The 26,488-nt window shown below is 39.8% G+C and overlaps 1 long non-coding RNA gene across 2 annotated transcripts; it reads left to right on the top strand.

The window, feature by feature from the left end:
- Nucleotides 1-31: 31 nt before the first annotated feature.
- On the top strand, nucleotides 32-26,259 carry LOC135414481 (uncharacterized). 2 transcript variants are annotated; one of them, XR_010430699.1, is made up of 4 exons: nucleotides 32-956; nucleotides 17,559-18,464; nucleotides 20,301-20,809; nucleotides 26,216-26,259. It is a non-coding gene; the product is annotated as an uncharacterized LOC135414481 (long non-coding RNA). The 2 variants fall into 2 exon arrangements; XR_010430698.1 differs by having other exon boundaries at nucleotides 20,301-26,253.
- Nucleotides 26,260-26,488: the final 229 nt, after the last annotated feature.

Raw genomic sequence — 26,488 nt, forward strand, 5'->3', positions numbered from 1 at the left:
GCGCTACTCTCGCGAGAGAGCAGGGCGTGAGGGTCTGCCTCCCCTCCCCCCAGCCCGCGGGGGTGCGGCACGCGCGGTGTTCGTGTGCCAGCAGTGACGCGGGATCACGGGATCAGTTAGGTTGGAAGAGATCTCGGAGATCAGCGAGTCCAACCTGTGACCCAGCACCACCGTGTCAACTAGACCATGGCACTAAGTGCCACGTTCAGTCTTTCCTTACACAGCTCCAGGGACAGTGACTTTACCACCTCCCTGGGCAGTCCATTCCAGTGTGTAATCACGCTTTCTGTGAAGAAATTCCTCCTGATGTCCTAACCTAAACTTCTGCTGCCACAACCTGAGGCCATTTCTTCTCATTCTGTCACTTGCTACTTGAGAGAAGAGCCCGACCCCCACCTGGCTACACCTTCCTTTCAGGGAGTTGTAGAGAGGGATAAAGTCACCCCTGAGCCTCCTTTTCTCCGCGCTAAACAACCTCAGCTCCCTCAGCCACTCCTCACGAGACTTGTGCTGCAGACCCTTCCCCAGCTCTGTTGCCCTTCTGTGGACGTGCTCCAGTACCTCGATGTTCTTACTGGCCCAGAACTGAACATAGTACTCGAGGTGTGGCCTCACCAGTGCCTGGTGATCCAGATGGCCAGACTATTTCTGGTACAAGCCAGGATGCCATTGGCCTTTCTGGCCACCTGGGCACAGTGCTGGCTCATGTTCATCCATCAATGTCATCAGGCATTGTCCTAGCCCTCTCCTCCTCTGCCCCAGTGCTTGAGGTTTCCACAGAGAGCTGCCAGAAGAAAGCCAAGGGGACAAGCCAGGATTTTTAATCTGCTGATTACTGGGATTTACACACAGATGCATTTGCAGTGCTTCCCCTCGCCTTCTTGATCGGAACGGTTTCCATGGTTTGTCATTTTAGCGCACAGCAGAACAGCCTGGGGCACATTTTGATGTTTTATGTGAGTATGAAAACAGGTAGGCTCATATAATTATTATAGCATAAGGCAGATGAACTTTGGTGTCACTTTTGAGACTTCTTGCAACACAATTTTTTTCCCCAAATTGTGGATCAATGTTCCTTCATTCCTTGGGACCAACCCTGCTGTCTGCAATGAGATAAACCCCTTGATTTTAAGTTTGTAGTTCTTAGTGGTGAAATAGAAACAAAATACATCCTTTCACTATTACTGCTCTGCCTTCACATGATTCCACTGGACCATTTGGATGTGTATAGGGACAGCTACAGAGACAGCTTAGTGGCATGACTAGAAGACACAGTGGTGATCAGTTTGCAAGGGCCAGTGCTTCAAATCCATACTTTCTAGATCGTTAATAGCAGTATCTAAAAAGTTATGTTTCAGGTATTTAATAATTGTTAGTAGCTGTTCCATCTTACTCTCGTTACATATTCAGATCACTCAGATCTCCAGAAGGTGTCATAAATATGGAACTGCAGCGTAAATAAGACTGGATCTGAAATACCGTTTCAACAATTTTGAAGTATTTTGAAATACTGTCAGACAGAAATCCAGGATGACCTGTGATTAAGCAGACTTCAAATCTGTTGTTAACCTTTGTTGAAAATACTCTTGGTTTCCCATCAAATACTTACCATGAATTCAGAAGTATTCTGAAAAAATCTTGTAGTTAACTTTTCTGCTTCTTCCTCACAGTTGTTTAACCACTTAGTTTTCAACTAAGATAAAATAAATGCGGTATTCAGGAGCTCAGCAGGAGATTGCTTATATTGTAAGTTTGATCCATTATCATATCAGTACACATATGGTGAACTAAAATAATAGGTTGTGATAGACACTCCAGTCCTCCTAAATAATGCTTGTTGACAGCTTTTCATTCTACTTTTCAAGCTTCTATAATCTAAAAGTTTGCGATGTAGGCAAGTAATCATTTCCTCAGAGTTAAGAGAAACGGATGTCTTAAATATACACATAGATCTGATAAGTAGCAATAAAATAGCCCTCTTACTGATTGATGAGATATTTTACCATAAACTGTACCTTTCTTTGTATTTATAGGAGGCACTCTGGAAAATAATTATGTCATCCCTTTTATTTCCCAATAAACTGTGTGAGCAGTTTGTTCTCATATTCTCTCATGTTGAACTTTACAACAACATAAATCCACTGACTTCTACAGTGTTATTCTTATCTACTCAACAGTAAGTGATAATGGATTAAGACTAATGGTTGAACTTTACTCTTATCTCCCTTCCAGATTTATTTGATTTTATGTATTCCATAATCACATGGCGACTGAATAGATCCCTGGCTCATTGAACATATTAGAAAATTACTGAAGAGTCTGATATTCCACATTCATTTATACTGGATGTTTTAAGCTGACTTGTCTGACTGGAACTGCATCTCATTCACCACATAAGAGTAAACACACACCTAGACAATAAAACTGTGGGAAAAATGCTTCACCGTTGTTGAGCTTGAACAGATACAACACTTCCTGTGGTGTCATGGCTCATGTCCAGATTTCAAAATAACCCTTAATATGGCACATTAAATTAGGTGACAGAATACTTATCCACGAGGAGCTCTGATAAAAAGGGAATCTAATTTTATCCTGGCCCATTTTAGACCTGTCTGGTCTGAAATGTTTAATCTTATAATAGTATGTGGAACCGTTGATTTTCAGGTACGCTTTAGTGGTAATACCTTTCTTCTTGATGACTGGACAATTTACCAGCAAATCAACTAATGACTGAATTTCTATTGTAAGAGTAGTGCAACGTTGCATCAAAGATAAAATAAAAAATCGCCCTTTATTCTCACACATGCACCCCTGTTTTCAAGTGTAATGCAGTGTTTCAAACCATTGAGGTAGCAGCAGATGACCTAGCTCACTGCATATGCATACAGAATAGGGCTAAAAGAGGTTAGCAGAAGGCTTACTTTTTTTTTTGCTTCTATTACTTTTAGATGTAAAGGTTAAAACTAGCTTTAAATTAAAATGGGAAGTCCAATTTAAATATTTCATATGCTGTAAGCACAATGGTAACTATTTCACTCTTTGCCTATATGTGTATATACACATACATATATATATATATAAAATAGTGAGGTCCTTATTTATTTGCGTGAGATTGAATGGATTGCACATACACATACATGGCCAGTGTGTTCTTGACTTGCAGATCTGTAACTGAGGGATAAATATAATGTTTAACTCTCTAGTTGTATTAATTCAACAAACTTCATGTTGCGGTTGCCAATGAGGACATCAAAGGAGACCAACTTCAGATGCAGCATATAAGAGCGTGTGGCACAGTTCAGCTGCTGCCTAAATGGGATTTAAACTGGGAGTGTAGGAGGTGACAGTCCTCTGAATGGCATGATTTCTTACAGCTGGGAGGGCACACAGAGAACACCACTGCTGTCTGGCACAGGTAGTTGCTTTCTCTGGAAAAATAGGGAGGAGCCACTCCACCACCCCCACTAGCTGAATTTGATTCTTCTCAAGCTGCTTGCGTAGCCACTTTTGAAATCAAGCCAAGATCAAATTCCCTGATGCCAGTAACACTGTTCACTTTAAGAAACCCTCTTCTTTGAAGTGCTTTCACTGCTCCTCATCTGTAGTCAGAAAAAGCCAGGGCTTATTTGACTGAAACTCTCAGGTGTCTTAGAGAGTCTTGATGGAGGGAAATAAAAAAAGCAACCTGAGGGATGCTGTTGCAGGACCCCAGACCAGTGTTGCTGGTCTTCAGGCTCTAAGCAGCAGCACCTATTTATGTTAGCTGCATGTGGAAATGTTTTGCTCCTACTGATGTTTCTCAGGGTAGCACGAGTAGTTTGAGTAGTTATGTGTGTTTATCTCAGCTGAAGTAAAAGTTTACAGATCTGTGCACAAAATCATGCCACCTACCTTTTACTGTAGTGAACGACATAAATTCAGGGCCAGAAAACAAGCAAACTGAAACAACATATAGGAAATAATATTTTACTTACCATTTGAGAGAAAAAAAAAAGTCCCCAAACAATGACCCCTGCTCTTCTAGCTCCCTAAAAAAAAGCAGCTGAGGAAAACCCTAATAAAACAGAACACATAAACAGGAGAGAGAGAGAGGGTGGCAAGCAGTATTTTGAAAGAGTGGTTTATTTAGTTTGAATTTTAAAAATGTGCTGTGTAAAAATCCTAAAGCTTTAGAAATCAAAGCTCTCTTGTAGCATTTTATAGTCTCTACAGAGACTTCCTGTGCAAACCATACAGTTTAAACAGCTATATTTTTTTCTTTGGAAAACGGTTTATTCCTTATAATTTTTCCTTACCTTTTGATAGCAGAATCAACAGAGTTGATAAGAAAATTAAACTTTTTTCTTGATAAATATTATTACCTTCTGTGAGAATACAAAACTTTCCTTATGCTTTTTTTCTGTTTACCCACACTTGGAAGAAAAATTTTTATACACAGATACAATGCTGCTAATTAGAAGGTAATTTCAATTAATTGATTTTTTTTTTTTAAGTACTCAGGAGGCCTTTTTCTTGGCACTCTACAAATGAATAATATTCATTTTAACATCAACCTGGAAACAGCTGGCAAGTAAACACCTTTATAATTAAAGCTTCCTGTTGTGTGCCTACCATAAAGTCTTACATAATCCTGTATAGATATATTTGTATCTAATGGTTTATATCCACTGATTCTGAATATTTTTTTTCACATCATCAAAGAGAATGGTGATTGTTTCCTGTAAAGATAGACAAAATTAAGATTTCCCAGGAGACGGAAGTAGTTATGTGAAGGTTTTCAAAAATGTAGCTACACAGATGGCGAGAAGATTCACATTTACTTAAGTTATAAGAGTTATTTTGTCCTAACAGGCATGACAAAACCTGTCTTCATTCCTTTCTATTCAGCTCAGCAAGTACCTCTGTGCTCCAGTAGTTAATCAGTTACCAGATTCCACAGCTTTTGTTTTCACACTGTTTAATTTTTCTTATTTGACACAGAACCTGTGAATGGATTCAGTCACAGATACAGGTAGAACTTTCAGGTCAGCCTACTCTTTATGATTAGGACTGCTTTTTATTACCATTGCCACCACCATTACTCATTCCAAACAGGTAAATTTCTAATAAATATGTAGAAAGCAAGCAGTAACAATGTACATTTCCTGTCTTACTATGAAGCTAATTCTGAATATGTAAATCTAGACTTAATTAATTTACTTTATAAAATTGAACAATTAAAAAAGTTAGTCTGGCAAGAATTAATAACTGCACATCTTACTGTAATGGCACTATGCCTTGTCTCAGCAGTGCTGTTATGAGACAGGGATTATAAAAACACTGTATAAAAGAGAAGATCAATAGGCAATACTTAAATGACTTGCTCAAAATACTAAGTCATTGGCAGTGGAGTTTCTATCTCTCACTCCCATGCTAGGTTCATTGAATTGTCTCTCCAGTAAATACTCTTGCAGAGGAGATGATGTTGAGCTGCACACAGAAGGGTCAAAAAGCTTCAATCACAAAAATCCTGTCAACAAACACCATTGAGACGGGCAGTACTCAGACACATTAAGGAGATAGCCATTATACCACTTCAAGCATCAGAGAAATTTTTTGCTTAAGGTTATCTTAAATTAATTTTAAAGAAAGATTTTCAAAACTCACCCTTCTGTTTGAATTGTGAAAAGTTCTGTTCTTGATCGGGGTGATAAATATTTACTATTGACTTCCCCTCCAGCTATAAACCTCAAGTGTAAGTAAGATGAGGAAGCCACTGTGGACCACACTAGAGAATGCCGAGAGGAGATCTGCTGCACCTAAGATATATACAATGTGCAATGGATAACCTAATATGCCTTTCATTTAACTGGCTGGGCAGGTTTCTGCATTCTGGAGAGCATGGAATCATACCAGAATTTGTTGGCATAACAGACCCATCAGACCGGTTCCCGGGGCGCCCAGGAACCTGCCCAACCAGTCTGCATCAAAGGCTGGCCCAACATGCTGCAGCTCAGCTCGGGGAGGCTTCATACGCGGTGAATTATTCACGCCTCTGTCAACTCCCAACATACTACTCAGAGAGAATGATGTAGCCTCTAGCAAAATAATTTACCGAGGGGTGGGGGAGTGATACATCCTTTTTAAGTGTAGCAAGATCTTATTGTTATAAATTTTCTTTCATTTCATATGCAGATGCACTGGGCTAGAGGTCTTGCCCAGCATAAGTGCAAGGAGAAACAGGAAAGAAAATACCTTTTTTTTATAACACAAACCATACAGACTTATTACAACCAAATAACAGCAAATTTTTAGTGTGACCATCTAAAAACCCCTGAAATTATGCACCAAGACTTATTTATAGATATATATACCTATTGTATGCCTAGGATTCAGCATAACTTTGTTACCACATGAGAAACGGGACACTGGGAGCTTGCATGTGGAATATCCACCTTGTGACTTTGGTGGAGACCTAGGTCAGTGCAAGCCCACCCGGAATTACTGCATAACATATTTCAAGGTGAAACAGGTCAGAGAATATGTCGTGTATGCGACATGCTTCCATAACTGTGGGGAGCTACAGCAGCTGCCCTGTTACAGTATCACATGGGCTGCCACAGCAGCTGCACTGCTTCTTGTTCATGGCTGCAGGGCAAGAATACTTGCACAGCAGTCCTGCATATTGCATAGTTATTCAGGCTGTAGGCAGAGATCAGGATATGCCCCGACAGAAGCCTGCATCTGTGTAAACTTACTACTTTTTTTTTCCCCAGATACAAATATAGTCCGTAACTTTCAGATCTCCTGCTGTGATTGTCAGAGATGTTGAGTAAAATCAGTAAGAGCTGTAAGTCTAACACTTCTGGAAATGTGATCATGAGTACATACAGTCAGCCTGCTAAACCTTTGCCTATTTTTTATTTAGGCACCTGAATTTAAACACTCAGACTTGAAAAAATTTGCTGCATTAAATGTTTTCAAAGGCTCTGAATAACTGCAGAAAGCTGTGTTTGTTCATAAAATGATCCCACAGTGGTATCATTTATCATTTTTTAGATTGTGTATTCTTACCCATTTTAATAATACCTACAAGACAACTAGTGATCAGAAGTGGAAGCTACCATCAAATTCAACCAGTGTTCTGCAGCACGGGCAGTATTTTCATCATTAACCAGAATATGAAAAAGTAGACGTGCTGATATTTGAATATACTCAGATTATTTTACTACAGGAAAGTAACCCTTCCTAAAAGACCACATCTTATGACAGACTTGAAAGGAAGGCTCTTTTCTGAAGAAGGGCAACTAACTGGGCTGAAATGACAGATGTAAGCTGTTTGTGCTTGTAGTCACACAACCTTAGGCTATGATTTCATACAGCTAAGCAGGGCTGGGCTTGGTCAGTACTTGGATAAATGATTTACAGAAAGTGCTGCAGGAAGTGGTTTTGGTGATTCAGTGGGTTTTACGGAATTATTGGGCACTAGTGCCAACTGTGATGGAGACATTGAGTTCTGGATATGCCACAGTATTGATGCTCTATATTGAAGTTTTTAAGCACTCCAAAGCCCTTTCCACAAGCACTACATCTTGAGGTGTAAATCCCTGTCCAATGTGAATGAACTGTGTTTGCCTACAGTTTGTTTTCATGAGTGTCACATATTTGGATAAACTGTGTAACTGATTAACACAGGTAAATTACCACCCAAAATAGCTGTAAGACTGTATAATGTGGAAAAGGTTCTGCTTGCATAACAGACTTAAGGAGGGCTGATGTGCTTCAAAGTTGGTCTACTGCCAATAGTGTCAGCTGGTCTCATAAAAGATACTGTCTGAAATTTTACTTCCTTCATTCTGAGTGCATTATTAAAACTGGAGTCTTACAGTGAACCTGATGGTAGGCCTTTAAAAAACATTGTGCTTGCCATTTAACTTTTTACTGGAGTCTGAAAAGTATAGGAATAAAAGGGATCTTTACTGTGTCTTCCTTTGACTTGGGAGCTTAAAGGAGACTCTTGCTCCCCCCAAACCAAAACCACCATGTACACACCTTAGAGATACAGCAGGGGCTTCTCACCAGTTGAGACTTCTCATACAGATTTGCTGGGAGGGTTGATTCATTAAGTTAGGCTTTTATATTCACTTCCACAAATAACAGGAATTTAATTTTTCATAAGTCAAAAGGTAAAGGTATAGAACAGAGAAGTTATTGTATGTATCATTACATTCTTGGATAAACATGACTTGACTCTTGTTCTCAGCCTTGTAACTCATGGCAGTTCTATTAGTACATTTACTGCAGATATAAATATTGTAGTATCAGGCTGGCTTGGAGTTCTCTGTGAGAGAGATTGCTTTTCTTCCTGAAGAAGGCAGTATTATTATCTGAAGTACCAAATCCTCTCTTATTTCAAATATAATTTACAATAAACAGATGTCACAGATGAATTCTTTTTCAAATCAAACCTATTATTAAATGCTTTTACAATTGAGAATAAATTATATGTAAATTATATATGATATATAGATCATCTCCAGCTTCCATGAAGAAAAGTCGCATAATGCTTATGTGTGAACTCTACCGATTTATGCAGTGATCATATAAAATCTTCTCCAGAAGAGTCTGAGAGGTGCAATTCTGAAAAGTAAGACAATATAAATGGTGCAGGCTTCAACTTGTTCTTATACTGAAGGTATGCACAAACATTCATGTCTACAAGTATTCATTACAGAGAGTTTACAACATACCTCCCCGTAGCTATCAAAAGCTGTTCAGTTCTTTCACAAGCAAATTCAGATAACACACATGCCCCCACCCCCTATCAGAGTTAGGTAATATTTCTCTCCCCTTGACTAGTTGTGTAGCAGTGTAAGGACAGAAGACTGTTGGTTCATAAAGGCACATTGAAAAATAGGCCAAGTCCTACTTTGGATAACAAAGAGAGGTAGCAGCAGTTAATTTCTGACCTAAAGGCTAACTAGAGAAAAATTACTTCAAGGGAACCAAAGGATGCAATCTAAAGCATTTTCTGAAGCTTCTCTGAGCAAGAACAGGTTTAGAACTTGTTGCAACCAATTTGTTGATGACAACAGTGTCTCACCTACCTTGGCTGAGACAGCAGGACTGGACATTGGCAGGATATAAAAAACAAATTACAGGAGAACTATCATTATTCTCACTACAAGAGTAAGGCTGATATAAAAGCTTGGCTATTTTCCTCTGAGAGGATAAAGCCTTAAAATGTTATTATTTTTGGTGTCAGTCTAACTCTTTCTCCGCAGTTCTCAGGACTGTCTTTAACAGTTGGTCCAATTTAGTAATTCAAGAAGGGTAATTAGTTTTGTGAAGTTTTGAGTGTAGAGCGGTCTCGCTATGGGCTGTAATACTACAGGAATGTTGTGAGGAAATGTAAGAGAAGAACTAATTCCTAGGAAATTCCAGCATTCTCTTCCATTCTTGGAAAGGAGGAGGGGAAAAAAGGAAATACAATCAGAAAGTAACTGAAGCACCTGAGACCATTACACTGGAATGATTATTCTGGAATGAGATTGCACAAATGGCTGGAACCTCCATTTTTACCAAATTCAATGTGTAGGGGTACAAATTTCCAGCACTTTCTCATATAAAGAGTGATTTATTGTTACTTTTTTCAGAAAAGGCTGCCACAGATTAAAGTATCCCTTGTCACTGGATTTTCTTCTTGTCTATTTGTTTGTATTTGACCAGGTTTGAATTATTATTATAAAGCAGATACAGATATTTAGGAATATTTTACTTTTGTTTAAAATGAAGATTGATCTTTACAGAAGAGTTAACATTTGCTATAAAGAGAGTTACAAAGCAGGAACCAGAAGTGGCATTGCTGTAATTGTTTGGAGGTCTGAATAATAAATATTTTTCTGTTATTTGTCTTCTTTTCAGATGATATTGTATTAAGCAACAGGCTTCCTACATGGAAGCACAGGATATCAGGGGAACCACAGTTATCTTTTCACATGCTGAAATTAGATATTTTATTTCTCTATTTTGTTATCTGCACCTTTAGTTATTTTAAATGTGAGAACTACTTTCTCACCCCTTAGCTTGTACTTATGGCCTCTTTTGCAGTCCTTGGTCAAAGACCTTGGAAAATCGAAGTAGACTGTCTACTACTCATTTATCTGCTGTTTTACTAATACACTTCATAGTTTTATTAAGAAGCTACAGTTTTCTATTGCAAGGCACTTGCTGAAATGTTCTTAGCATCAGGTTTCTCTTTGTGTTTCATATTGCAAAATGTAGTAATAGTTTAAATCAAGCTGTTACTGAAGAAAGAATGACTAAAATTTTCACTAGATCGATTTTTTAAAAACAGAATATGTATTTGTTGCTTTCTGGTTCTTTGAGAATTAGTGCTTCTACAGCTAAATGACAGTAATTTGTCAAGGGCTACTGATGTGTATCTAGAATATATAGAATAAGACCAGTCTTTTTTCATCAAAAATATCTACAAAATAGCTTTTTAATCAATTTTACTAGCTACAACATATTGAAATGACAAGGTGCTATGAGAAGGGGTCTAAATCTGAAGTTAATTGCTGTTGTTTCAAAAGCCACCTCTTTCAAAACAATCAAGAAACCTATAGAAAACCTAAGGAAACTGATGTTTATAGAGCTCCTATACCTGATTCCTCAACAATGTTCTGTGTGTCTTGGGGATATCCATAGCTAAAAAGAAATTGGTATTGTCTCATATTTCTTCTCTTTGCTTTTTGTGTAGAATTATTGCATAGTTTGGGTTGGAAGGGACCTTAAAGTTCATCTTGTTCCAACCGCTCTGCCACAGGCAGGGACACCTTCCACTAGACCAGGTTAATCAGAGCCCCATCCAACCTGGCCTTCAACATCTCTAGGGATAGGAAGTCTGCAGCCTCTCTGGGTAACCTGTTCCAGTGCCTCACCCTCAGTAAAGAATTTCTCCCTAATATCTAATCTAAACCTGCCCTCCTTCAGCTTAATGCCATTCCCTCTTGTCCTATCACTGCATGCCCTTGTGAAAAGTCTCTCTCCAGCCTTCTTGTAAGCTACCTTCAGGTATTGGAAGGATGAAGCGAAAAGAACTCCTGACTTTTGAGAGTGCTTTTCTTTGGTCTTATTTGTCATTGATTCTCATATTAAATTTAATTTTATGACCTCTGACACCTATCCACTGTCCCCACTTAAGTGTCTGAGCAGTTATTTATGTCTTGGCTTAATCATACTGAACTAAATTATGTTCTGTTAAAATTAATGTAACTAACTGGGAGATTAATTTGTCCTATTTCTTTCGTCTGACCTCCTCCTCTCCCTCTCTCATAAGATTAGCTCAGTTGGTCAGAGCATGGTGCTAATAACACCAAAGTTGTAGGTTTGATCCCCATATGGACCATTCACTTAAGAGTTGGACTCAGTGATCCTTGTGGGTCCATTCCAACTCAGAATATTCAGTGATTTCTTCAAATTCTGTCATGTGTGATCATTGTTCATATTCAGCAGCTACCAAAGTACTATCTTCATTGCTTAACCTCTTGTCAGCTCTCTTAGGACTTTAAAAGGAATAGTTCACACCAGTCTGGCAGCATTATTAAAATTGTATAAGAAGAGTGGTTTGTTTCTATGCCTCATCCACTATTTCTTCTTTATCTCATTTAAAATATAGATTATCTACCTTCTTGTCAATCTCAGGAGGAGGTATCTTCTGGCAGAGGGAGGGGAAGAGCAGTGGGAGGTGGAGAAGGTGTGGGAGTGCCATCCTCCAGCACAAGCTTCTGCAGAGCTTCTGTCCACCTTCCTCTGAGACACACAGCTGGAGCCCGGACATTCACGAATGTTAAAGAGGCCGTCACTCACCTCCTTGATTTATCCAGAAGCCAACTTTGCCATTGTCTTCAAACAGTGCCAATGAAAGTGTTTGTGGATTTTCTTAGTGGAGGGCGTCAGTGAAATAATCTGCCTTAAAAATTCTATACTTAAGCAAAAGGAACTTTTAAACCAAAATTTTTAAATTAATGTAATGGCAAAGCCCGACAAACCCTGTATGAGGATAGTTGAAGTACTGGCAAATGTTGGCAGGGTAGACAAAACTGATGAGCCCACAGGATTTTTTTCTTTAAACAAAACATATGTTTCACTTTGAAACACCACAGAGGTAACATGTCTGAGGGGAGACATGCTCAGGCCTTTTTAATACATGAACGGGATCAAACTTTTGAGAAACTAGCACATGCACAGTGACCAAGACCTTATTTAATACAATATGAATGTTCTTAGAGGCCTTAATTTCATGAAGAAACTATATAATGAACTGATAGCTAGACGGCAAGTACATTACTGGACTAATTCTAGAAACAACACAACACATTTTCCTTATTCCAAACTGTTTATGACTGAAGAGACGGGATCAACAGAAAAAACCCCAAACAAACAAACACAGAAAAGGTAATTGTGATTAACGGTATCTTTTGTGTTAGATTTATCTTCCTCCCTCAGGAAAGCTGTATAGCTAGAACATGAACTCTTCACCTGCACAGGAAAGATGTAAACTTTGAAGTGATTCTTTGTTACAGTGATGCTGGTCAAATTTCGTTTTGCACTGTGTTTACTGTGCTGTGCATAACAACACAGCTTTTTCAATGCTCTAGTGATCAAAAGAAGAAGTAAAATACAGACACAATGTAAGTACTATTGTTTCCATAAGTACTTATGAACTTCTGAAAATTCCAAGGGAAGTGGTAATTTGCCTTAAGGAAAGCGTAGTTTTTGTGGTACTTCCATGAGCTCCTGACAGAAGGCAGGGTTGTCAGGACTGATGGCTCAGGCCACCTTTATTCCAAGCCTCCACCTGAGGCAAGGCCAGCATCCAGCAGATAGGTCATGGCTGAGTCATGCTGTCTGAGAAAACAGATACTACAGGATTTCAGTGTAGTGGAGTTTTTTGGATGATTCATTTAAGCTAGACCAAATTAATCTGCAGCCACTTATACTGACTATATCAGCTAAGCTAAGTCAGGAAGTCTGGTTTGGACTGTGGATTTCAGTGATTAGACAACTTTTTGGATTTGCTCAGTGCAATCAGTTTAAAATCTCATCTTTCATCAGTGTGTCTGACATGGGAAGATTAGAGAAAAGTAAGCTAAGGCATGAATTTACAGCACTCTGGCTACTTTGCCCTGTTCCCTTCCAAACAAACCCTTGTATTAAGTTTAAGTATATCCTACTGTCAGAGTGTACCAACTAGTGAACCCTGATGGCATTCCCTAGACTTCTTGGCAGTGGTTACCTTGTACAGCTGGGACTTAAGTTAATCTGCTGAAGCTTGCTCTGTCCCACATGTGAGATTCATTTGTATTCTTCCATGACTAGCACAAAGTGGGCAGAAATGTCAGTAAGCCTGACCTGGAGCATCTCGTCTAAACTGGCGCTTGTACCAGTAAAGTGTGTAGATTAATTGGGTGCTATGTAATTCAGGTATCCACCCTTTTTGCAAGTTCTCACAGTATGTTCTTCTTTAGGAAATAAATCACATTTTAAGAGACGTGTTTTTGAAAGTAAAATAATTGGAATTTGATCTAGAGTTAAAAAAACCTCTACTTGTTCAGTGTAAAGGACTTGAGTATCTCTATTTGTAAATCAGCCATGTGATTTTCTTCTCACCTAAGCATCTAAAAATGCAAAATCAGAACACAGTGGTGAAACCATTCTTTTTTTGGCCCAACACTGAGAAAAATGCACCCTCTAGAATTAACACAACCACATTTATGAGATGTGTCCCCCCCACCCCTGTGTGCACCCTAATAATCTGTTTCTAGCTAAAACTAACTGGGTAACAACAATCACTCTCAGCTGGCCCAAATACAGACTCTCCACCTACCTCCTTATAACTGGGCTGACTCATACACAATTGAGACTAGACAGTATGCTGTGTAAAATGGCAGCAAATAGGAACCTAAAAGGCAGCAAAGAATAGTGACTAACAAACCCTGTTTGAATTAAGTGAATGAAAATGTGTGAGCTAAATGCAAATCTGAGAGAACACTTTCCCCCACCCAGGCAATTTAAAGTACATATGGAATAGTGAACAAGCAGTGTATATGTACCTTCAGTCGTATTTTTTTCTGACACTCATGTCTATAGTTCACTCCTGGCTCATATTCAAGCAAATACAGGAATAATTAGTTCTAAGAACAAATGTCAGGGACTCATATTTGAGTTATGCTTTAAAAGGCACCGAAACAAAAACATAAAGTGTTAAACGACATCTAAGGTGTTGAACTAGGCTCTGCTACCATTTAAGCAGGCTTCCTTTTATAAATTGAGGGATTGTTATTTCATTAAGGAAGTGCACAAAATTATTTTTCATCCTGAAATGGATGATCTCAGTGTAGGTGCATGAAAAATTTGTTTTTTGTGCTTTCTCCTTTTATTGATTTGCTGCTCTTTAGGTTTTATGTTCTAGGATTCTTCAGAGGCTTCTCTCCATTTATTCTGTGAGGTCAGACAGAACCAAGGCATGAAATGGGTTCCCCTGTTTCATAAACTGGGCTAGCAAGGATCCTGCTGCCTAGATGTCTGTGCTGGAAGGGACATGGAGTGCTTGTTGTCCATGCAGACAATTGCTGCATCCCCTGTGCAGCCAGCTATCCAGTTCTTCCACAGTAAAAGGCCAGCAAAATAGATAAATGGTGACTATTTTGGGGTGAGAGCAGAGGGGAAGGAGGGAATATATCTCCTTGCAGGAGTAATCTGCTGCTTCCACTTTCTTCACTGCAACAGCAGGGATTAAACCCTCAGTTCCCCCATTTTGTCAGCACATGAGTTACTTTATCCTCCTTTTTAGGGTGCCAAGATCCAATATTCCTTACACGCTGAGAAGGACTGGGACAACTGTTTTCTAAGAATTCTGCACCCTTATATACTTACTGCTGAGATGATATCTTCACTGTTTTTCCAATCATGTCTGCCTTTGATATTTTAAACACAAAGTAGTACAAGGATTAATGCATACTGGAATGTGCATACTGGAACAAGGCCTATTTGTTACAGGAAACTATTGTCACGCGTTACTGACAATCTGACATAGGGTCAATTGTCTGCATTGCAGCATAAAACTTACCTTTGAGGAAATACAGACCATTTATCAATGGCTAATCTCCAGGTTGTTTTCTTAACATCAGTGACAAACAATAATTCAGTGACAGAGAAGTTGTTTTCTGGTCATAGGTACTCTACCTGGGTCACCAACAACACCAGGAGTATTTTCTTTAGTAAATATTTTTTTTCTTTTTTACATTATTGCAGTGCTAAGCCAGAGGAATAGCACCATCAAAAAACATTCTGGTCTCAGCCAATTTCCTGGTACATAGGTTGATTTCAACTAGTACTGGAACTGGTTTTAAAACTGGAAACAGCTGCTTCGGTTTCCTCTTCTTTATTTAAAGTTTCTAGACCATGTTTTGCCCATTGCTGTGAAAAAACATGAAAGCTCAAGTGTACCCTGGCCATGCACCACCTTGTGCACTTAAAAACTAGGCAGGATCTGGCCCTACCTCTGTCACTGAGATCAAAATACCTTTTTTAACATAAAAAGGAATTTATTGGTAGAACAAAAGTCAAGTCATTGAATTGTCTTGCAAAGTTTCTTTTAAGGGACACCAGAATTACTGAGAATCCAAATAATATTTATCTTCAGTAAAACTGTTTCTGTCTGCCATAGGCATGACATAAAGTTTAGACTCATCCTCTGGGGGTGAGTAACATCAGGAGTGATCAAGGGCAGGAAAGCTGGACAGGGTGCTAAGTTTTGTTTTACTTCAGGCTTACAACAGCCCTATTGCACTGGAACAGCATCTTCTCTTTTTCAGCTGGCCTAATGAAGTATCCCACCTCTTCTGGATGTGTGGCTTGTAGGGACAGAGGGAATATATACAGCACTGAAAATCCCATTAGGAATTGCAGAGCACACTCCAAAGCACTTGGCTGGTGGGCTGCAGCCTGTACAGCAGCACCCTGTGCTGTGGTTGTTGACAAGTCTTGCTAAGGCCAAGGTTGGGGAAGGCAGCAGCTGACACCAGTGGTGATATTCAGGTTGTGATTAAGGGAAGAAGAGCATGGGAACAGAAAGGATGACAGATGACATAGCAACAGAAGTATGAATTGGAGTACAGGCAGGGGGAAGGGATTTGGACTAGAACAAAATTTGGATTTGAGTTTGAAAGTTTTCTTCTTGTGAAAGTAAATGCCTGCTGCTACTTACTCTGAATATACTCATTCTCAGGAGTTTATACTGTTACCCAACTGCTTCTGAAGCAGTTCACAAGTACTTGTCAGAGGCAACCTGCATATTCATTTTCCGAAGAGAATTTAGTCTTTTTTATGTGGAGGAAGTGATTAGCATCTTTGCTAAGCATATTGTAATCTAGAAACCAGACAATTCCAACATCTGAAAAACAGTAACGTGAATGTTTCAAATCATCAGCATAATTTTCAGCAGTATCAATCAAGCAACATGCTTAAGAAATCAAGAAAACATCTTTATCCAAGCCACTTTCTCCCATTTCTATTCTGGTTCAAATTTTCCTCTGATTCAGCTTCAGAATAACCACCTTATGGCAATTGTTAGGAAGGTTGGAAGAGTTAAATCAGGGTGAATACGGCCCTTTTGTTTGTGCTATCTGTACTTTTTGTACTCTAAAGCCCAGGGTGACACTTGATATTGTACTTAGTCAAAGCTTTTCAAAGGGCGCTCACTGTATCAGATTAATGATGCTCTGAGTTACACAGGCAGCAAATCAACCAAATCAATACACATACAATAGTTCAGGTGGACTTTTTTTTCTTTCTTTTTTTTTCTAAAGAATGAAGGACTTGCTGTGGCAACACCACCGGAAAGATAGAAATATGTGGGCAGATGGCAGTAGGGTCTCGTTTGGACAAGTGAACAGCCTGAACTAGTGTCATCTCACCTGGCATGTGACCTGAGAGAATTTGCCTCTGAGTTCTTTCCTCCCTTTTGCATGGCCCTTTGTTCATTGTCTTTCAGCAGTGACTGATGTTTGAAATACATATGCTACTGCTGCTTACAGAGCTCTAGGACTAGAGGAAAAAACAACCTGAACTTTGGGGACATTTCAAAAGCAAAAGGACATATCTATCTTGGGACAGCCATTTAGTCTGCTGTCTTTATAAAGTTTTGCCCCTGAAAACACAGCAGTTGCCTAATTTTGAGCAGCCATGACCTTACTTTTACTTTGAGGGGATGGACACTCAGGTCAGCTGGGACCTCTGACCTTCCATCAGGACAGCCAGCCATCTCAATAGTAAGTGCAAATTGATGTGTGAAATACTTAAAAAAAATCCCGATGCTAGGAGAAAAAAAAGAGATAAACCTACCCATTTTTATGCAAATGTTTGGGTCAGAACATTAAGAAGGTCTCAGCCTGAGGAGTTTGCCTCTGCAAGACCAGACTACAAGACTTCCAGAGAAATTCCAATGAGATTGTTGTTACAAATGCTAAATTGGCTTTTCTGTTTCTTTTCTTCTTCTTTTTTTTTTTAATTAGGTTACCTGGTTTTATCACGAAGGAAGATCAAAAGACACACAAGCACCATAAAAAAAGCTAGGCAAAGATAGGAGTGCAGAGAACCTGGCAAAAGACTGCCAGATGAGTGACCCTGGGGAGGCTGAGCTGGCTTCTGGCTGAGTCTGAGATTCCAAAATCAAACTGAGCAAGTTACGCGCACTGGCCACTTAGGAAAGGCAGATGCATCACAACTGGAGTTTTATTTCTGTACTTCTTGTTCATGTGTAACTGGAAGACGCATAATAGCAGGAATGCTGTTCCCTGAGATCCCTACTGGAGGAGATGATTACTTACGGCAGAGCGTATGTGAGGAAAGATGTTGGCTTCCTCTTCAGTAGTACTGTCCCCAATTTGTTACACAGCATGACAAATAGAACAACACTTCCATGATGTTTATATGTTTTATAACACATGTTAGCAGTAGAATCAAGACCAAGTGCCAAGATAGTTAATTAATTCCACTTTCCTGAATTAACCATAAGGTTTGAGTTATGTATGGCAATTATCTCCTTTAAACTGTTAAGCACGCAGAAAGTGGTTATTGCCCACTGTCTTTCTACCTCCGCCATGTCAGGGACAGTGAATCTTGCTCTGTGTGTGCTCGTGTGGTGACAGAGTAGTGCCACACACCTTCCTGCTGCTGTTAGAGCCATGACAAGCTGCTCTGGCAGCCCTGCGGTGCTGGGCTGTGCTCCTGCGTGAAGCTGCCAGCAACTCACTGCCTGAGGAGTTCCCATTCCAGGAGGTGAGGCAGAAAAGGGTAAGGCACTGGTGTATCATCATCATGGCTGCAATATGGAGGAGGAGAAAAGATACAGAGAAGTGGTGACAGGTCCATGGTTGCCCTGAGAAGCTGGAGTCACTGTAAGGAACTGAATTCCCCAGGTAATCTGTCTCCATCCCAGGACTTACCCACAGAGCTACCTGTTAAATCGTAAAAAACCTTAGAGGTTTCTTTTAGAGTTTAGTTTCCTCATATTGCTAAAACAATGCCAGTCCCTGGCCATGCTTGCTCCATGTAAGTTCAAGGGCTCTGGCACCTTGAGCAAACAAGGAAAACCACAATCAAAGGGCAAAACATGCTGCTCCTTGCTTGGACTTCTAGTTTTGTTCTTTCTGCTGAAGGTGCCTGGTTTCATTTTAATTGTCTTCATCTGATTAGTCTTCACTGGACCTGTTTTTTGGTAATGATCCTAAACTTAACAGTCTGAGGCTGCTGTGTGATTCTGTAGAGTGATATAGGACCTCCAGACCTGCTTACAGGACCCATTACAGGCCCTCTGTACAGAAGATGGTGAATTAAGTGTTTCTGGTGCATTTGGTGTTTTATGGCAACAAATTACCAATGTCCTGTGGTGGGTCCCATGGCCCTGATAGAGCTCCCTAAGCCACGTGGGAGGCTTCACTGCGTAGAACCAATGTACTTGAGTCTGCTTTGAGATGCATGGTTTGCTTCAGTGGTTCTTCTGTGGACTTCTGGCATACTCTGAGATACAGCTCTCTGTTGGTTTACAGGATAAAGATGATATTCCATAAAGATGATGGTCCATATTTAAAAGCTAGACCACCATCTGTCCCAGCAATCCGTAGTGAGAAGGCAAAACCAGAGGACAGTGTATGAGCAAATGATGAATTTCAGCTCCTTCCCAGAGAGCTGGGCAGGGAGGAGGAGGTGTTCTCCAGATCACAGCTTTTCCTGCTGGTCTGCGGAGCCACAGCAAATGGAGGTGGTAGGAATCCAGCTCAAAGCTTATAAAGCTGGGGTCCCTGGAGAGGGACATTGCTATAAAAATGCCTGCTCTTAGCCTACTAGGAAAAGAAAGCAGTTAATGGTGAAAAATTAGAGTGTTTTTATGATTGCATTTAAAACCCGAGGGAAGCCTGTAATGGACTAAATGGACTACTTAGAGAAAAGCCCACATCTTTTCCTCTTTTTTGTGTGTGTTTTAATTTACTGTGTGTAGCTGCCATTATCCATAAACCAGAACTTACTACTCTGTTACAACAGGAGAAAAGAACACTTTATTGTCTGCTGTTGGCAGATCACCCAAAGTCCCCTCCCAACTTAACAAGCCTTAAGCTTCAATAAGACACAAGACACTTCAGAAAAAAAACATCGCCACAAGGCTAATGATGACAACAGCTGCCAGCAAACTTTCCATTGCAAGCAAGTAAAGACTTGAAACAAATTTTAGCTCAAGTTTTGTTTTAGTAGCATCAGTGACATGTCTGTACCGGCAACAGCTCAAATTGCATTCCTTAACACTAGGACTGTAGACCTATCTCCTGGAGTCATTACATTGCAACAGCCTGGTAGTCATGAGTAGGGTTGTGAAGTCTTTAATGAATCTGACCTTTTTCTTCTTTTAAGAAGAGGTATTTATGCCCTAAATGGCCAGTGAGACAAGTCACTGGAGTCTCATACAGATGAGAATTTTTTCATGCAAAAGAAAGTTAAAGTACCTTTCATGTTTGGAAGAGGGCACAAGAAGGAGGTTGTGGATCTCAACAAAGCTGAAGAGAAAATAAATTTGTAATTTTGTTTACTTTTATGATACTAATTTTCATCTTATCAAGTAATTTAAAGCCTGGTCCACATCAGTGACCTTACCTACATGAATAAGAGCTTTGTACAACATGAGTAGGTGAGGTCTGACCTCCATTCATTTTTACAGTCTATAGTGTAGTGCAAATTTTACCTGTACACCTTTCTCTCAACAGGGTGGATTATGAAGTTGCTCTACATGAAGTTGCTCTATACAGAAAGCTTTGAGGATAATTAGAGAAGAACGACAGAAACATCTTTGTAACAGTCTGAACAATGTAAATACAAGATGGTAGAGCACAGGTAGCGAGTACAGATTGGTAGGAAGAAGAGTTCGTGCTGTCTGTCAGTTATTGATGCCCTCTCCCTTCTCAGAACAAGTGTTACCATTTTGTTCAGCATCCTTAAGACCTGTAAAGAAATAATGAACAAAGGCAGGCTGGAAGGCCCTTCTGACATCCTAACTGTCTTTTCCATCTTGTGAAAAGAGTGATCTTAAAATGGGGACTATCTTGCAGAGATGGAGTCAGCCATTGGCTAAAAGTGGAACTTACTCCACAAATCTGCTCCCTGTGCTGCAATCGGGAACATTTACATGTCAGTTTTCTGACAAAAGTACATTTTTTTTTTGCTCTGTGTAACCTAAGACAGAGGCAGAAATTGCAGTTGCTCTAAGAAGAATCAGGTAATTTTGGGTCACATAAGCTGCATCTCCCTTACTTGGTGGAGCACAAGCCAGAAAGCTGCCTGAAACTAAGTGCACTCATCTGTGTGTCTGCAGTTCTGGTCCTAAAGTACAGTTCATGAGCCTAAAGTGTCTTGCTGAAGACACCAGCCTTTTTAGAAGGCTCCTACACTGACTTGTCTGCATTGTACTGACCATGTAATTTTGCTGCATAGTAATAAGAGCATATAATAATAACATGAGTTAACATGGCCTATGGGTTGGCATATGTTTGAATGTGGACTAAAGAATAGTATGGCTCTAAATCTCTGGTTGTTTGAAATTCCTGCATTTTGGGTGTTAGTATTGAAATTATTTGGACATGAAACAAATTTGAGCTAAGCATGTGCTAGGACGCAAGCTTGAAATACACTCTAAAAGTAACCATGGTGGTGTCCACACCCATGCAGACTATAGTGCAAATCCCATTACTGAAGCTGCATAGGTGCACACTGATGTGACTTTCTGCTTTTGTTTAGTTATGGTGCAAATGCACCAAGTAAAGCATGCACTTACCCAACAAAAATACAAACCTTCTAAGGTGCTTCTACAAAAATGTTTTATTTTTGTGGTCCTACTGTCAGCAGAATAGTAGAGGCAAAAGGATTGTGCTATTAAGGAGTTACACTGACTAAAGAAAAAAAAAAGCTAATCATAAAAAGTAAAGAAGAATATTGGATTTGAGAATTTAGGCTCAGTATTTTGTATAGAAAACCTGATATTAAAGCTGCAAAGAATCCTCATCTGTATTTCAGGAATGTAATCCTGGTTACTTATATACAAAATGCTTGCCTGTCTTGATTATTTAGGATATATTTCTTAATTTCTTTTAGAACAGAACAACACCAAATTGCTATATTCTTACTTCAAGGCAAAACTCACATGTTTAGCCTAAATGAAACCTAAATGAAACTAACTTGACTTGATTTATCTTTTTGTTATTTTCTATGGGACATATTGTGTTATTAATTTAGGCAGGACACTCCTCATTGTTTTCACTGGAGAGTCCTGCTTAAAACATGAACCCACATTACACTGTCCTAATGATGAACTTGGAATAAGTATTCGGATCTGAAGGGAGAGACAATCTGATTTTATAAATCTATTAATTTTTATGGAGCTTGACTTAAAAAAAAAACAAACAACATGGAAATAAAGTTCAGTTTGAATTCTGACACTCAGAATTCATTTTTCCAAATGAAGCTCTCTTTCCTGAGAAGTGAGCTTCATTTTGGAAAAAAATAAAAAGAAAAAAAGCAAGGAAAAAAACCCCCTTGAATTGCATCCTCCCACGAGGACATTTAATTTAATAAAGCAGCCTCCTCGGGATTGCTCCACTGTTGCTTAGGCGCCTCAGGGGGAGGATTCTTCCTCATGAGGGGGAGGACCTTGGCCAAGCATGAGGGAGACACTAAGGCTGGGTGTTAGGGAGTGGATTTGTCCCTGAGGGCAACATTCCCCTTTCCAAACAGCTGTATGGATTTCTAATGCAAATTCTGTCTTAATTATGTGTGTGAGAGCATTCATTTTTAGGTAGGTCAACCGTTTCACACTCCTCTCTGAATTCCCCTGGCTAGTTTGCTTGGTCTGGCAGTTTGCAGAAGTGCCCACCCTATGTCCTGGTGTATACCTGCCACCCCCCTCCATCCTCGCCCCCAGGATGTAGGATAATAACTTGTAAATGACTTGTTGGCAAGTTTTACAAAGGTAATCTGAGTTTTGGCTTTAGTGTGCCAGTGTTGGTAATCCCAGGAAGAACAAGTTAGCCCTTCTGCCTTTCAAAGTGGAGCCAGTGGAGTCCCTTGCCCTGTCTGTAGCCAGGGTCTGGAGTGGTTTAGTTGTCTGCTACCCCAGCACCAGCCACCCACCAGCTCCCAGGGCCAGAGCTGCTCCTCTTTGTCACACTGTGTTGGCAATTTCGTGTTCCAACATCAGTCTCCAAAATAGAAGCAAAAGACAAAATCCTCTCTATGCCCCTAAAGAAGTGAAAAGGTACTTTGTCAGCCTCAACATGAGCAAGACTGAAATGAAGCCTCCCCTTGCACTCCCCGCTTGCCCACTGCCTTTACAATAGTGCTAAAGTCTTTCAAAATGTGAAACAGATGCCTGCTTTTGGGAAGCTCAGTGTGTACCTGTTGCACACTGCCTTCAACCCAGGAATGGATGCTGTCCAGGAAATGGCAAAGCAGGATGTAGAGTTTTACATACACAAATAATACACTCTTCTATCCAGAAGCAATATTCTAGGGATATAAAATGAGTTGTTATTTGTTACTAAAGCATTTCAGGCCAAACAAACTAAGAATGGGGCCAGGAATGAGCAGATTTGCAACAAATTTGCATGGAAGAAAACTCTTTATTAGTTGGTCAGCATTCTCGTGCAGCATCTTGAAGGATGATTAGATACTTTCCTAGCTTTGGGAAATATTGTGAAGGACTAGTCCTTTATTGTTGCTTTTTTTGATTTTTTTTTTAGGTGGTGGAGTGGAGGGGAGTTGGAAGAACATATGGATGTGTGATTTTTTTTGTTTAATCTTTGTTCTTTTGCCTCCCATGGCAGTCTCTCTGGTTTGTCTTACCTATTTGATTGAGTTTTCAAGAGGAAGCCAAGAAGCTGTGAAGGAAAGGACACTGAAACTCTCTTACATCCAGCAGCAGGAATGCATCTGGCAGCACATTCATGCGTTTAAGCCAAATTTTCTCTGATTAAATGTTTTTGGCAAAAAATCAGAATTGATAAATACATTGCATATTGAGCTCCTTTCCAAAAGTAAAATGAGAAAGGAGGGGAAATACTATCCAGTTCAGAAAAACTCGATGGTACTGTGTTTTGATATCTAGTTATGTATATGTAGCTTAAAACGTGAAAAGTGGTGGTTGCCAGTGATCACATAATCAGACTTTTCAAGAAAAAGTCGGCAATAACGCCAGATGGCGCTTAAAGCCCAGAATAACCCTAAAAACGCCTTAACCGCAGGGCTTCCAGTGCCACCTAGTGCCGCCACCCGCCCTCCTGCTTCGGGCAAGTAACATCTCAGGCAAGGAGAGCCGCCAGAATAGCTAACTTCTGGAGGAGCAAGTTCTCTATGTTCATCGTGCAGCATATGCAATGGTTTGAGATGGAGAGTGTGTCTGGAGGCAGTACTACCATCTTTTAATATTCTGACTCTATTCCTGCTCTCCTCCTAAAGCATCCCACCCTCATGGACAGTGTACTGGTTTAGGTGCACTTTTTGCTCTTCTCATGGTATTTTTGACAGCCTGAAATTTGCTGTCAAAAATTATCAGCGCTATCAGAAACCAAAACGTGTAAGTAAAAAGAGGCAGACTGTGAGAAAGTAATTATGTCGTCTTCAGTATCCCTTTCACAGTGATACTTTGTTCACTTACACGCCTCCAACAGAGGTTTTGCAAACATTAATGAATTATTATTATTATTATTATAGCTATTGCCATTATACTTTGTTTACTTCCCTTTATCCCGTAACAGTGAAGCAAACAGAAGGGAATTATTGTAGTCAGTAATTTTCAAGGATTCATTTTAAGCAACAAATCCTTGGTTCCTTCTACTTTGCTGCTGAGCTTGCAAATACTTAGTGGCAATCTCTGTTGTTCATCACAGGGAAAAATTTTAAAGCAAATGAACATCAAAGAAGTAGTGAGAGGAGAAGGATTGTCAGTTTCCACATTAGACTATCCTATGTAAAAAAAAAAAAAAAAAAAAAAGAGTTGTTTTATCTCTGAATGAATGGGATGGGACTTACTCATCTCTCCACATCTGCCTGCTTTACACAGTCCTTCAGCCTGCCTGAGCATGCATGTTTTCTGAGTGGGATATGTCCTGTCCTGTTATGTCAGCTCCTTTTCTCCCGAAAAAAAAATAAAAGCCAGCAACAATGTTCTTTTCTTGCAGATTTATGATTTTCTGAGCAATGATTTTCTACATTTGGCTGCTTCATTGCTCACTGAACACTTGCCATTGCTAACAGAATGAAAATCTTCCTAGTAGTTGAAACACGTTAATTGCAATTAATGAATACAACAAATGCTTACAGGCATTGCCTATTAAGTCACTCTTTTGCATAGCAACCTGTTACCTTATAGTGTTGTTCCCTCATCTGTGCCAGTTCTTTATTCCTCCCATGGATCACAATCGTTTACCCACAAACAATAGGCAAATATGGGTGTTGTTATGTTTTTGGGCATCTTTCCCCCCTTCATCTAAGTGTTTGTGGTGTGCTTTGTCTGTAAAGGTCACCTGAGCCACCTAGAGGGCTGAGGGTAAGGAGCCTTCCCTGGGAGAAGGTCAGTGAAGGAGTGAGAAAGAGCCCCCCAGGGCCTCACTGGTTCTCCCTGGGAGACACAAAAGGGACACACGGAGAACTGACAGCAGTCTGAGTTTTGAGTGTATAACAAAATGAGGAAGAAAACTTCTAATTAGCTCATCTAGAGAAAGCATGGGGGAAATAACAGTCTTTCTTGCCATATATTTTTTTGAAACAGAAATGCTCTATTTGCTGTATAATTAATATGCATTTTTTGGCTGTCAGTGTCATAAGGAAGTGCCATATGCAAGTGTCAGGCCCAAGTTTAGGAGAAGACAGTGATAAACACTGTACTTTTGCTAGCTTCAGTGGAACGAGTTCTCAAAATTAAATGCATGCTAAACAGTCGGGGGGTTAAGCACTTCTGTACTGTGAGATCTCCGCTTGAGTATTTTGCTGAGTCGAAGCCTGGGACACATGTGGACCCCTACTTGCATGTAAGGCAAGGACACCCAGTAGAGTAGAAGCATGACTAAGAATGCATTCCCTCGAAGACACTTGGAACGGATACTTGTGCCTGCAGTAAAGACTGTCTGATGCTTCCCAGTGAGAAAATGGGGCAGAGTAAGTGGGAACAGATGTGGGGATGGAGAGACAAGCCAGGGAGAACAAGAACAGCAGTTTTCCAGAAAGAAAATACATTTTTTTTCTGTGATTGAACTGTGCTTTCCCAACTTTCATCTTTCATTTGCTGTCTAACAAATAGCTTTGAATATACTCATTAAAGTTCTGTCTCATCTCCCTCCCGTGGCTGGGCATAGACAATAGTCTTCTACTGTGTCACCAAATGCTCAAGCAGATTAGGACAATCGTAGGCTGTGCTATGGATCTAAGTTTTTGGGACCTGATGATTACTCATGAAGTTTTCCAGTACTCTCTCCCTCTTTTTTTTTTTCCCTTTAATGGAATTGCATGTGAAAACTACATTATTTAGCTTGCAAGTCAAGCACTGCAAAGTAACAAAATATCAGAAATAAGTTGTCTGCATTACATTAATTTGTCTCTTCCATGTTCATGATATTTACATGATTTTTTCCCTCAGGGTCCTTAACTGCACAGGATGGGCTGTATTCTCAGATTAAATCAGTCTCATCTCTGGGAAAATGCAGAGGATGGACCCAAAGCTACATTCTGGGCCACTGAAAAGTTGCAGTTTGCTAGTTCTGTTAAAATCCAGCTACAACAGAAATTAATATTTCTGGAAGCAAAAGCAATCAAATGCTTGCTGTTTTTCATCCTCCTCTTTTTGAAACATAGAAAACAGTGCGGGTTTGCTTATGCTTTTTGAACAAGGCAAGTGGTGAATTCCCAAGTG

Source organism: Pseudopipra pipra, chromosome 1 (genome assembly GCF_036250125.1).
Source record: "Pseudopipra pipra isolate bDixPip1 chromosome 1, bDixPip1.hap1, whole genome shotgun sequence".
Taxonomy (NCBI): Eukaryota; Metazoa; Chordata; class Aves; order Passeriformes; family Pipridae; genus Pseudopipra; species Pseudopipra pipra.